Source organism: Watersipora subatra, chromosome 8 (genome assembly GCF_963576615.1).
Source record: "Watersipora subatra chromosome 8, tzWatSuba1.1, whole genome shotgun sequence".
Classification (NCBI taxonomy): domain Eukaryota; kingdom Metazoa; phylum Bryozoa; class Gymnolaemata; order Cheilostomatida; family Watersiporidae; genus Watersipora; species Watersipora subatra.
The window spans coordinates 62,275,125-62,289,280 of NC_088715.1; the positions used below are offsets into that span (position 1 = coordinate 62,275,125).

The following is a 14,156-nucleotide window of genomic DNA, read 5'->3' on the forward strand; positions in this document are numbered from 1 at the left end:
ATGAACAAGAAAAACTCATAAATTTGCATATTAGGCTCAAAATGCACGGATCAACCTATGTCGATTCGTAAATTCGTAAAAAATTCGATATCATATTGCCAGTAATAGAGCTATGGCTTTACAATAACGCGCGTTGTAAATGTCACAGGGCTGATCGATTGGTAGGAATGCGGCATATTTGAGGCAAGAACCCGTGCCTCTCATCTGGTATAATTTTAATAATTCTTCGCGGAAGGAGATCATTGTTTTGGGAAAATAAACCAAGGATCTCTCATTTAATTGCTATGTGGAAGTATCCAATAAAAAATAGGGATCAAAACGAAACTGCCAAATACGTCGAGGGTCGTTACTCGTTGAAAATTATAAACGAAACAAATTCAATCTACGTTGCTGTCATGAATTTGTCGGAGATCCTGTTGTCTTACACGCAAAGTTGTACATGTACAGAGAAATAGCTTGTTAGCATCTTACTTTGCCTTTCGTCTAGGCAAGTACTGCTTTGTGCAAAAGTTTAATTACACCACTGTACCATAAACTGTCATGTTGCATGGAAATATTGCGAAAACAACGGCTGCATTAACTAGCGTTTCAGGAGGCACATTGATTTTACACGCGCCTAATCTTTTTCATTTTATAGACACCTAATATGCAACAGAAACCTGCCGCATACAAAATTGGCAGTGTACTAGGCAAGCAGATTTACTGTACATGCTCTTTATTATTGCCAATCGCCAATGGAAATTAATTTGATAATTACTGGTTCAGCTACAATGAAGGTGTTAAGCAAAATCGTACAATTGGAGTTTCTAATTTGCTTGTGTTTGCTTCCCCAATTATTGGTTCTTTTGAAGTTTCGGGCGTCATGTTGCTAGTGCGTGTTGGATGGGAAACAGTCCCAACATCGACAAGTCCGAACCTAGACAAGTTCCAATCTCGACAGAGGTTGGTCCGAATCTAGACAAAGGTTGGTCCGAACATCGACCAAGGCTGATGCAGTTTTACAATAATTTAATTTTCAACAAATAATAAATGTCTTTTTGCAGTTCTATCCTCATTTCAAAAAAATAAAAATCAAAGCTACTCATTGATAGTACATTTACAAATGATGAAATTATATTCTCATCAAACAAAACAATTTATAGAAAGGATAGAAGTATATACGGGGGTGGAGTTTTGATTGCGGTTGAGCCCTCATTGCCTCACCAATATTTCAGTATTGATTTCGAGATTTTCCCGGTGGAAGCCGTTTGTGTCCAAGTAGAACTGGACTCACATAATAATTCTAGGTTAATTATACTTTGCGTATATATTCCACCTATCATGGTAAAAGACTCGATCATTCCTTTGAGTGATTTGTTAGATTTTATATTCAAGAGGTTTGCTGGTGACTTTGTGATGATAGTCGGAGATTTTAATTTTTCAGATGTAGATTGGGAGCATATGGCCGTTAGGCCCGGTTCAAATCAAAGAGAGGTACACAAATGTTTTTTAAACTTAGTTTTGTTTTATGGGCTCCACCAATTGGTGACACAGCTGACTCACGTTAGAGAGAATATCTTGGACCTTGTTCTTACTAATAATGAGAAGCTGGTTGACAATCTGAATATTGTTGAGCCTGGCCTGAGTGACCATTTCATGGTGGAGTTACAGCTCCAGTCAGTCCAAAGCCATCTTGCTACCTCAAAAAAGTTTTTAAATTTGTACAAAAAGGCTAATACCCCATCTGTCATAAAACATCTGGATAATACACTGGTGAAAGTAAAAGATCTAATTAGGGATAATGCAAATATAAATGTGATTTGGAACTGTTTTCAGAGTGATTTACAGATGGCAATTGAAAGGTTTGTTCCCAAATACCAGATCAAAAATTCGAAACCAAATGAGCCTATGTGGTTTAATAAAGAGGCCAAAACAGCTGTTACGCAACAAAAAAAGATGTATAATAAAGCTAAAAGATCGGGCTTGCCAGAGGACCTTGAAGAGTACAAGATACTCAGACGAACAAACAAAAAGGTTTTCAGAAAAATGGAACATGAGCATTATATTAGAACTCTTTTTGAACCGCTAAGCAAGGGGGACAGTAAGCCTTTTTATTCTTTTTACCGAAGAAAGTGTGGCCGGAGTGGTGGTAGCGGTACATCAGCTTTTAAGGACAAGTCTTGCTCAGAGACAGCTGAGATTTTTAACACATTTTTCCAAAGCGTATTTTCAAAAACAGACCACAGGCCTACTTTTTATAGTGATGAGGTAGCAAAAAGTCAGATAGTTGTTTCTAAAGATGGTGTCATGGTAATGTTGAAAGGTCTTAAAGATGGCAAAGCTCCGGGCCCAGATGGCTTGACAAAAAACGATCTTAGTATTGATATATATAATACCGCTGAAATTTTAACGCTAATTTTTCAATACTCTTTGGATACTGGAGTTTTGCCAGACATCTGGAAAACTGCAAATATTGTACCAATTTTTAAAAAAGGGAACAAAGAGCTCCCTGGAAATTTTAGACCGGTGTCTTTAACATGTATATCATGCAAACTTTTAGAGCATATTATTCTTAGCAATATAAGCCCAATACTTGAGGAGTTTTTAAGCCCTGACCAACATGGGTTCAGGAGAGGACTCTCCTGTGCTACTCAGCTTGTTTCTACATCAAATGAAATAATGGCGGCTGTTGATAATGAAACATCAGTACATGCAGCAGTCTTGGATTTTTCCAAGGCTTTTGATAAAGTCTCCCATGGTCTGTTAATTGACAAATTGCTTCGTACTACAATTGACAAGTCAATAATCAAATGGATAGAAAAATTTTTGTTTGATCGATTTCAGAGAGTGGTTATCCAAGGAAGTAACTCAAGCTTTTTGGCAGTTACATCCGGAGTCCCCCAGGGTTCTGTTTTGGGCCCTTCACTGTTTTTAGTTTATGTTAATGATATTGGAAGTTCTCTTCGACATTCTTCTATAAGCCTTTTTGCTGATGATGCTCTCTTATACTGTCCAATTACAACGCCTAGTGATACGCTTTTATTTCAGCAAGATCTTATATCTCTTGAGCGATGGGCTAACACATGGAAAATGGAGTTTAATGTTAAAAAATGCCAAGTAGTTTTGTTTGGCTGGAAGCCACCAATCAACCAAGTTAATTTATCGTATACCCTTTATGGCGTACACTTGGAGATTGTGGAATCTTTTAAATACTTGGGAGTGAGTGTCTCTAATGACTTTAAATGGGACATACACATAGATGACATTACCTCTAGAGCATATCAGAGGTTAGGGATGTTGAGGAAAGTATTACACGGAGCACCCAGAAACGTCAAAAAAATTGCATATCTTAGTCTGTGCAGGCCCGTTTTGGAATTCGCTTGTGAGGTATGGGATCCATACCTCATAAAACATGAAACACAACTGGAAAATGTCCAGAGGCGCGCTGTGCGTTTTATTGCGGATCTTAAAGGGGTGGAAAGCGTAACTATGGCCAGAGACAAATTAGGGTTGGAATTGCTTAAGAACAGAAGGAAGTCGGCTCGAATGGTTTTACTTATAAAAATTCTCTCCAGCAGTGTGCATGAGTCTTTAATCAATAATTTTAACAATATACACAATGACACACACTCACATCATACCAGATCGGTATCCAATGACGTACCTAGGGCTGTTCCAGCCAGCAAAACATTTTATCATAACAGTTTTTTACCGAGAACTTCTCGCGACCTACGAGGAAATTTTTAAAGCACTTTTTATAGTCATGATTTTACTTACTTCGAATATTACTTGACTTTTATTGAAAACATTTGAACTAGATCTAGATACGTACATGATGGCCCTTTTTTTCCTCGGGGATCGAGGTCTTAGGGTTCGATTGACCAAGACCAAGACTGAAGTTTAGATTTCAAATAAAACATTTTGCTAGCATAACAGTCAACCATATTTATGATTGTTACTTGTTTTAGCATTCGTTCTATATTTAGGTTGGGCAAAATATTGTTAGGCATACATAAGCTGGGGAGTGCTGCATCAAATGGATCACAAGATATTTTTGCGCAAATAAATCTTTTACATATAAATCGCTCGTTTTCTATGAAAATAGTAGATGGTAAAATAGTAAAACTGCTGTCGAGATTGGACCAACCGTTGTCGATATACAAACTCGTCGAGTTTCAAACCAGTCGATGTTCGGACTATAAACCGTGTTGGATGTACATCGTGTAGTCTGGCTTCATTCCCTGTTTGTATCTTGTTTCGATGACATTTTAATACAACAAAACTGGCTAAGCCCGCCTTGCCGCTAATAAATATGGCTGCACGTAATTTTGGCTGATGTTGATCTTGTGCTCGGTATATAAAATATACTAATCTTTCTTCACTATACGACAATAATAGGTTTGCCTAGTAAGAAATATACTACACTCATCGTAATACCCGATGGAACAGCTGGCACACTTGCACCAGCAGAATTTGTTTTTAATCATAGCACCAGTGGCTGACGTTAACCAGCGCTAGTTATCACCTGCGCTGTTTGCACCAGTAAATTAGGATCATAAATTGGCAGGTTGTCCTCTGGGTCCTGTTATGTCTGTCAGTTAATAGTTAGTAATTATCATTTACTAATAGGATCCGACATAGATTAGATTGCTGTTTGTTTGGTTTATTATCATTTATGAAATGCAGGTGTGTACTCTGCGATGTCCACGAGCTAGAAAAGAAGTATTAATCCAGGTTGGCCACCTGGTTACATAACGTGTTAATGCGCAGAATATAATGCTATAGTATCACTACGCAACATCCCTTCCCATCTTTCTTAATTCGCTGTCAATATATAATATAATGTTATGTGGTAAACTATAATATTGTGTTGCTATTTCTGAATTATTTGATTGTCAATAGTCGATTGTTAAAACATGTACCCTACAGGATGAATTCATTCGCGGAGTTATATTTCGCGAAAGTTGTCTTTTCATGCATATTCGCGGATGAATTTATTCGCGGCAGAAAATTGCCACTCTTTAGGAAAAGTTAACTCTATTGCGGCTAGTAATAGATATTCCTACGCATGCGCACACCGCGTGTTTCGGTTTATATTTAGCTTACAACTGCGGGGCGACCATGCTATTCTACGGTAAACAATTTTTGCTGCGTCCAGAGGTTTTCACGAATATTTATCGCTTTGGAGGCCTTTGATAAGCCAACAACTTGTGGTAAGTAATGAGTTTTTTACATGTACTAAATTAGTTGAATTTTACTTTGGCTCTTCGGTAAAACGCAATACTGATTTTTTCCATCCATACTGCTTCATTATTTGTTTTAGTGTGAGAGAGATTTTTCATCATACACCGAAGAACAATGATTGCAGGGGTGGTAGATGTCATTCTTAGAAGATCACCAATCATTCAGGGAGGTCTGGAAATTGAGGTTGAAGTGACCGCAGCTACTTACGAGAAGAATATATCTCTTTTTTTAAAAAGGAACAAAAACGCCTTTACGAGCACAAATCTTTGGCCAACGGCAGAACTTTGCAATAGTAAGCCACGAGGAGAGTTCTGATGATAACTTCCTTACCAGCCATGTAGTAGCGAGAGAATCTCCTTCAACACATTTTATGCATTCAGTTCTAATATTATTATATTAGTTAGACTATTCACTAGTTTTTTAGTTAGACTATAGTTTCTTTGCGGTCCTTTTTATTTTTTTGTTGTACACCGCTTTTTAGTTAGTTTACTTGCCGTGGTACCTTGTGGAAAACATATTGTAAAATATGACTATTGATTACCACAATAAATATTGCTCATATATAACACCTACCCAAGACGGTGACAGCGACAAAGCTGTTATTGCCAAAATAACTAGTCAGAAAGCATCATTACACGCTAGTATTCACATATCAAGAGTACCAGTTTAATTTTATTGCTAGACAACCGCCATATGGACTAAACTGTTTATATTTATTCCATTCATCGTTTGTAAAATTTTATTTGTATTTGAAACATTTTATTTGTACACTCAAGTTTGTAATAAATTATAATACATCTATACATGAAATAAAATATATAATTTAATCATGTTTGCTACAGCGAAATCAAGGAGTTGTTGTCGATGAAGGGGGTCTAGGTTGACTGGTTGCCTCTCTGTCAATATTCCTGCCTTGATGAATATTATTACTACTTGTGTCTAGTTTTCGTAGTCAACCTGCAGTAAACACAAAAAAGAAAAAATATTAACGAGTGTTGAGGAAGTACAAAAACAATAGCTGAAGTATTTGATGAAAGCGATCAGTTTTTAAACAAAAGAATTAACTACCCTAGGACACTTATATTTCGCTAGTATTTAGTTTCGTGAGTAGCACACAGAGTAAAATTTCGCTGCAACTTAATTTCGTGGCTCTGATGAGTGCGAAAATATAGTGGTGGGAAAATAAATGCAGTGGAAAAAACATTACATTCCTCAGGTCCAGTTCACTAATAAGAAAAAAATTCAATTTGGGAATAGTTCGTATTTGTAAACCACAGGTTGAAATGTGTGGGTGAGATCGACAATTCAATTTGATCACTTGCTGCCATTTGTTTCTTAGACTATCAATGACGTCTAGGTCCCTCCTGCCGTGACTTTCACACTCTAATCCCAAGAAGAAGAAAATAGATAGGTAACAACCAACTTCACAACCAAAACTGTATAACCCTTACGTTGCCATAAACGCATTTATGCGTTTTCTAGGGGTCACTGACATAAACGCATTTTCTGACTTTCTCAGCAATTGTCTGGTAACCTGATTTTATTATTTGTTGACCACATAACCCACGGTCTTTAAGTGTTTTATGAAATTGACTGTGCTGTCCGAAGATTTCTTTATAAAATCAGCCTAAAACAACGAAGCAATTTTAAACTTTTGTTTGAGAATTTCTAATCTAAAAACGAACATTTTTCTGTGAGTTCATTAACTACCCCGCGCGAGTCATAAAACAGGTAATTAGTTGTTGACGACGTAATAGCCAGTTTAGATTTTCGTGATTATACAGATAATTAAAGTAGAACTTGAAAAATACTGTATACATATCATGAAGCAATATCGGCAATTTCGGTAAAATGGCTGGCACTAGGCCGGTAACGAATTTGTACATGATTGGCAGTGAAAGAGATAATGTGGTTGGACCTGATGAGGGTTGATATTGTTTTAGGATGGTAATAAAATTCATCACTGCAATAATTATTCTTCAATTTTACGACTTCACCTACCAGACTTTCATTCTCACCAGTTACAAATTCGGTGACTAAACTGATATTGCTTTGCCATGCTGCTCAGTTGGTGTATTAGCTATAATGAGTTTACCAGAAATTTCCCATTTATCCTAACCACAGACGAAAGTTGCCTGCATTTCTATTATTACGATTTTATTGTGGATATCAATGAACAAAGCTATTTAACTTCGCGTTTTCGCTCGTTCGTTATGATAGTTTAGTTTCGCTCATTAAATTTTCGCGAAAGGATTACACCGCGAAAACGCGAAAGTTAGATGCCGCGAATACATAAGTGTCCTAGGGTAATGCAGTTGATTATGGAAAAGCGTATCTGCACTGCAAATCAAATACATACCATAATGTCCAGATCAGAATCATGATCGTCCTTGACTTCGGTATTAGAGATTGATGGTGTTGATTCTAATGTAAAAAGACTAGGAGAGCTTTTTTGCTATGCTGAAGCCATGCCGAATAACTTGTGAAAACTTTGAATAATTTTGTATTAAGTTTGACGCAATGGCAATAAAGCTCGAAGCCTGGCGATGATTTTAATGAAGTTTTGGAACTCGGCTACGTTTAGTACTTCTGCCTCGTGGCTATTTTCGCGATGACGCCATTCTGCATATCTTGTGACAACCTCGAATAATTTTGTAAATCAATGTGATGCATTGCCAATGGTGTTAGCTCAAAGCTCAGACAATGATTTTAAAAATGTTTTGGAACTCAATTACGTTTAGTATTTACATTAAAAACTAGGCTAGCGACTAGTTTTCAGTTTGATGCAGTAGTTATTCTCTCTTGTGATTAAAAATGGAACTAATTATTCACTGAATTCAATAATTCGCGGGATTGACTGTTCGCGAAATCGCGAATTTTTAGGACCAACGAATATTTTCATCCTGTAGGGTATGGTGTGTGCATGGTGTTGTTTCGGTCTGTTTTCTATTTGTGATCTTGTTGCAGTCGATTATCGCTTCATTTCAGTCTTTAAATTTTTATGGAGTTTTCCGCTCTCGTTCAGACTGTCTGATTTTCGGGGTATGTGACGTCTCGGTGTTTACTAGACTTACACTATTGGTTGGTATGTTGTCATCATTGACCCTTTCTAGCTGGTTACCATTTGATACTCTCTCTCTTTCTTCATCGTCTACAACAGAAACCACAGGTGGTGGTATATACGATTTAAAATGAGTGATGTTACGCTCAACCCTACGGCCATCACTGCATTTGATGGTTACGTGGTCTCCTGTTTTACTCGTTACAGCGACTAGTTCCCTGTGAAAAGGTTTGTCAGCTTTTAATGGAAATTCTTGTCTCATTAATACTCGATCACCAGGGTATATTTTGGACAATTCGGCCTGCGACTTTTCGTCGAAATACTCTTTTGATTTAGCTTTGTATTGGCTATCACGATCTGCTACTTCCTGATCCATTACACTAGAAGTCCATTGGGGTAATTTAGTTCCAATTTTCTACCAAATAGAAGTTCAGTCGAGGTTTTTCCCGTACTTGGATGTGGGACATTACGGTACGCCCTCATGTATCGCTTGATCTCAGATTTGTAATCTCCACCTTCGCTATATGCAGTCTTGATGCGTTTTAAAAGTGAGGCATTCTGCCTTTCTACCTCCCCGTTAGCCTGGGGATACCTTTGCGTGACACGTTTATTGACTATACCATAATAGTCACAGTATTTAGCAAACTCGTGAGAAATGAATTGTGGGCCATTATCGGTTTCAAGTGATTCTGGAAAGCCATGAGTAAAAAATATGTTGTCTAACGCTTGGATAGTTTTGTCTGTGGTAATTGACTTCATGTATGCAACTTCGTAGAACCTACTGTAGTAGTCTATGACGACTAGTATGTATTCTCCTGAAGGGGGTAGTCCAAGGAAATCGGCTGAGATTTCTTGCCAGGGCGCAATTGGTAAAGGAGTGGTACGCAGCAGTTCAGGATTTAAGCCTCGCCCTGTGATCTGGCGACCATGACAGGATTTGCAATGCTTTTCGACTTCAGCCTCCATACCAAGCCACCAAACTTTAGTTCTGAGATTTTGCTTAGTTCCTACTATACCCTGGTGACCTTTATGAGCAAGACATACGATTTGATTCCTCAAAGTTTTCGGAATTACAATTCTATCCCCTCTCAAAAGCACCCGCCCCACAATGCACAATTTGTCTTTCAAGGTTTTAAAAAGGGGAGGACCTTTAAAGCCGTGCCAATTTTCGAGTTCAAGGCATTTCATCATCTCTGTTAATTCACTGTCATTATCGGCGGCTCGCTCAATCTGCCTAGCAGTTAAAGCACACGGGGTGGAATCAATCACTACACTACGAACTTCCAAGTCTTCTAACTGTGTCCTAGTGAGAGTTTTACTAGTGTCTACAGTCATTAACCTAGACAAGGGGTCAGCAATATTGTTTCTTCCCCTAACATAAACAACATTGAAGTCAAAAGGTTGTAATCTTAGCATCTGGGTTTTGATTTCTTACTATAAATACTGAGGGGAGGTTGGTGGTCAGTAACCAAATCGAACTTCAACCCCAGCAAATAACATTGAAACCTTTCACAGGCCCACACTAACCCGAGACCCTCTTTTTCGGTCTAGCTATATCTACGTTCAACATCAGTGAGCGATCTACTAGCAAAGCTAATAATTCTAGGAACCCCATCTTGGACCTGTACCAAAACTGCTCCTAAACCCACAGGCCCTGCGTCAGCTATGACCTTTGTTTTCGCTCTAACATCAAAGAATCCCAATGTTACATGTCCGCTATGGCCTTTTTGAGAAGAATGGACGCTTGGACTTAGTCAACCTCGTAATCAAACGGAACGTTTTTACAAGTAAGCCTTCTGAGAGGTTCGCTGATTTCGGCTAGGTTAGGAATGAATTTCCCACAGTAATTAACAAGGTCCATAAAAGATCTAACTTTGGAAACATCCCTTGGAGGTGTGGCACTCAGGATATCTCTCACTTTACTTTCACCCGGGGCCATCCCATTACTGGAGAGTTTATGGCCTAGAAACTCCATCTTGCTTACACCGAACTTGCCTTTCTCTTTATTTGGGTGAGTCCACAGTTTGACAGACGTTTGAAAACGTCGTTTTGCCTTTGGTCGTGTTCGTTCTTTGACGAGCCATGTACAACCAAGCCATCGCTCATTTTAGCGACTCCCGGGATACCAGCAACGATCTTATGGATTTTGCTCTAATAAACCTCCGGCGCAGCGTTAATGCTTAACATAAGGCGTTTGTATCAGTACAAGCCGATATGTGTGTTAAATTTAGTTATGTCTCGACTGTTTTCGTGTTGCTGAATTTGATGGAATCCCCACTTTAGGTCTAGTTTACTGAACACTTTGGATTGATTCATATCCAAAAGCATCTCATCTATTATAGTGGGGATAGGGTGTATCTGCCTCTTTATTGCAGTATTTGCCTGGCGCATGTCATCACACATACGGATGTCTCCTTTCGGTTTAGGTACTATAACCGTCGGACTAACCCAATCAGATGGCTTATCTACCCTCTCAATTATCCCGCTGTCAACCAATTCTGGAGTTTGTGTTCAACCTTCTCTCGTAGGCCAAAGAGGACCCTCCTATAGGGCTTAATGACAGGTTTAACTGATTTGTCTACGCTTAGTTTTAGCTCATAGTTTTTGAATAGGCCTACCCCATCAAACACTTCTGGGTATTTGTTGCACAGTTCTGAATAAGCAAGATCAACACAATTGCTAACATGTAGGCTATTTTTAGTACTCCTAAAGCCTTGGCAGTTTCCCTACCTAGCAGTTCTTCCACAGCGTGGTCCACTACTACAAACTCTGATTGGATTTCACCACCTGTGCCTTCACATTTGGCAATTGCATCATAAATCCCTATTACGGTTAGGGGTGGGTCAGCGGCATATGGGTATATGGCTTTATCAGCCTTTTTACTGGTACATGAAATTTGTTGCTTTTTAACGTTTTCCCACAGGTATCGACCTATAAGGTTGCAGTCACTGCCAGAGTCGATGATAAAATTCATAACCACGCCCCCAACATTTACGTTGATTTTGTCTCTGTTGGACGAGGCTGAATTGACACTAAAGGCATACATATTCCCATCGCTACCAACATGGCTATCTCGATTACCAGGCTGGTTAGCTTGGTTATTAGGGCTTTCTTGGGACTGGTCACTTAGCTGATGTACCTGGTTACGGTTTCCATGCTCATGTCCCCTAAAATTCCCTCTACCTCGACCTCTGCTAGGTTGGTTGCCATTTCTAGTTCTACATTTTGACTCATAATGGTCTCGATGCCACATTTTCTGCAAACTTTGCCTCTAGCTGGGCATTTAGGGTTGCTACCAACATGTCCATAGTTACCGCACCTGTAGCATTCAACATTTGGCTGGGGTGTGTGGTTTGAACTCGACCTATAGCTATTGTTAGACTTGGAATACACATGATATGTTTGTGTTGTACTTGAGCCCGCCTTCATTTCCTTACTTTGGCTATCAACAGTTTCCATATTAGCAGCAATTTCCAACAGTTTTACCAGTGTCAAATCTGAGCCTTTACCCAACAGTTTTGATCTCAAAATATTTAACCTGTGAGTACTGACCACTTGGTATTTAATTTCTATTGAAACATCGGTGTATTCGCACCGTTCTGCGCTGTTTAGTAGCCGTGCTACGTACTGCGCTATTGAGTCATCAGATTTTTGAGCGCATTTTTTGAATGTTTTTGAAAAATATGGTTAGGGGCTATGACAAAGTGTTTAGCGAGTGCGTCTACGGTGGCTTGATAATTATCAGCTCCGCCTTGGTTGTCTAAGGTTTTGAATACAGTGTGGACTTTCACACCCGCAGTATACAGCATATATCTGCATCATTTTCACCATCATTTGGATTATTTGTCAAACCTCTACAATCAGCATACGCTTCAAATTCTTCCAGCCATTGTTTTCACCGCAAGGAAACAGTGTTAGCATTACCCTCTACCCTAGGACACTTAAGTATTCGCCGCATCTAACTTTCGCGTTTTCGCGGCAACAGCCTTCCATTCCATTTTATGAGCGAAACTAAACTATCATAACGAACGAGCGAAAACGCGAAAATAAATGGCTTTCTTCATTGATATTCACAATAAAATCGTCATATTAGAAATGCAGGCAATTTTCGTGTGTGGTTGGCTCATTGGGCAAGTTTTGCTAAACTCATTATAGCTAATACACCGACTGAGCAACTTGGCAAAACAAATTAAGATAATAAATTTTTTTTGGAAAAGCCTAGACAAATGAAGAAGATGATGATATTAGTTCAGTCATTGGATTTGTAACTGATGAGGATGACAGTCTGGTAGGGAAAGTCATAAAATTGAATAATAATTATTGTGGTGATGAATTTCATTACCAACCAAAAGCAATAACAACCCGGGGCCTTGGCCACTGCGGCACCGCGTGCTATAAATACTTGAATTCTAATATGGGTACAACATCAGTCACTGGGGAAGGGACCTTGAGGTCATTGATAGTCCAGGAGACAAACTGCAGCAAGCGATCAAATTGCATTATTGATCTCGCCTACACATTTCTACCTGCGGTTCGCAAATACAAACTACCGTACTTTTCGGACATTTAGCCGCTACTTCTTTCTGATGATTTAAGCCATGCGACTTATAAGTAGGCCTAAAAAGGTGCGGCTAATCACTGTGGCTTATTCTGTGGCTTTTTCTTTCACCGCTAGGGCGCATTAACGGGAATCTCCAATTAGTGCACTTCTAGCTGTGAAAGAAAATACGAAACAATGCCTCACGGTACTGTCCCGTTAGGCACTAAGTTAAAAAGCGTCGGATAATACGAAACTGTGCCGTTCTGCACTGTTCCGTTCTGAACTGGACCTGAGGAATCTAATGTTTGTTCCACTGCATTTATTTTCACATCACTATATTTTCAAACTCATCAGAGCTGCGAAATTAAGTTCCAGCGAAATTTTACTCGGTATGCTACTCACGAAACTAAATACTAGCGAAATATAAGTGTCCTAGGGTATATAACATTCGGATGGGCCTCTAAGCTCACTAAACTCAGTCATATTCCCTTTCCCAAGTTAAAACAAAAATATTCTCAAATTATTAACGCTTAAATACTTAGCTTTTATCTTTACGTAGATCCGTTGTTGTTCCTCGTCACCATTGTTGTGTCTGTCAGTTAGTAGTTAGTAATTATCATTTACTAATAGGATCAGACATAGATTGGATTGCTGTATGTTTGGTTTATTATCACTTATGAAATGCAGGTGTGTACTCTGCGGTGTCCACGAGGTAAAAAAGAAGTATTAATCCAGGTCGGCAACTTGGTTACAAAACGTGTTAATGCACAGTATAAAATGCAATAGTATCACTACACAACAGGTCCCAGCTATTTCCTTTGTCAAAACCCAACTAGAAGTGACATTTTTCTCTAGGCTATATTGGTGGGACCTTTCTCTGTTAAGCCTGGTTTCCATATGACAGCGCAATGATCGTGCGCGGCCCACTGATCGTGCGCAATGCATTTCTTGAGCTGCGATGCAGTGTTTCCATAGCGCACGTAGGCGCCATGCTTGCATTAGACAGGGTGGGTATTTCCTTACTTTTTCGTAGCAAAGACCGATTTATTTGGAAAACAGCCCTCCGTTTGAATAGTGGAATAGGTTGGCAAGGTCGAGCGGCGTATTGTGGGATACATCATCGCGCGCACCCGTCGCAAGGATCCATTCTGTTGGATCCTTGCGATCAGCGTATGCACGTTGCGCGATCGTCGTGCGTTGACGTTTCCATATCACAGCTGGCCTACGCACGACGTCGTGTGTCTTGTTGCACGCCTTGCGTTGTCATATGGAAACCAGGCGTTAGAAAAAATAAGATAAGTCAAATGAAGTCAGTAGACAAGTCGAAGACCG

At 39.1% G+C, this 14,156-nt stretch overlaps 1 protein-coding gene across 1 annotated transcript in view; it reads left to right on the plus strand.

Annotated features, from left to right (window-relative positions):
* The first annotated feature begins 357 nt into the window (after positions 1 to 357).
* LOC137401574 (uncharacterized) overlaps positions 358 to 14,156 on the plus strand; it is a 67,400-nt gene continuing 53,601 nt past the window's right edge. Inside the window, exon 1 of the mRNA XM_068088002.1 lies at positions 358 to 487. The gene's annotated coding sequence lies outside the window, so the exon portion shown is untranslated. The remainder of the gene's footprint in view (positions 488 to 14,156) is intronic.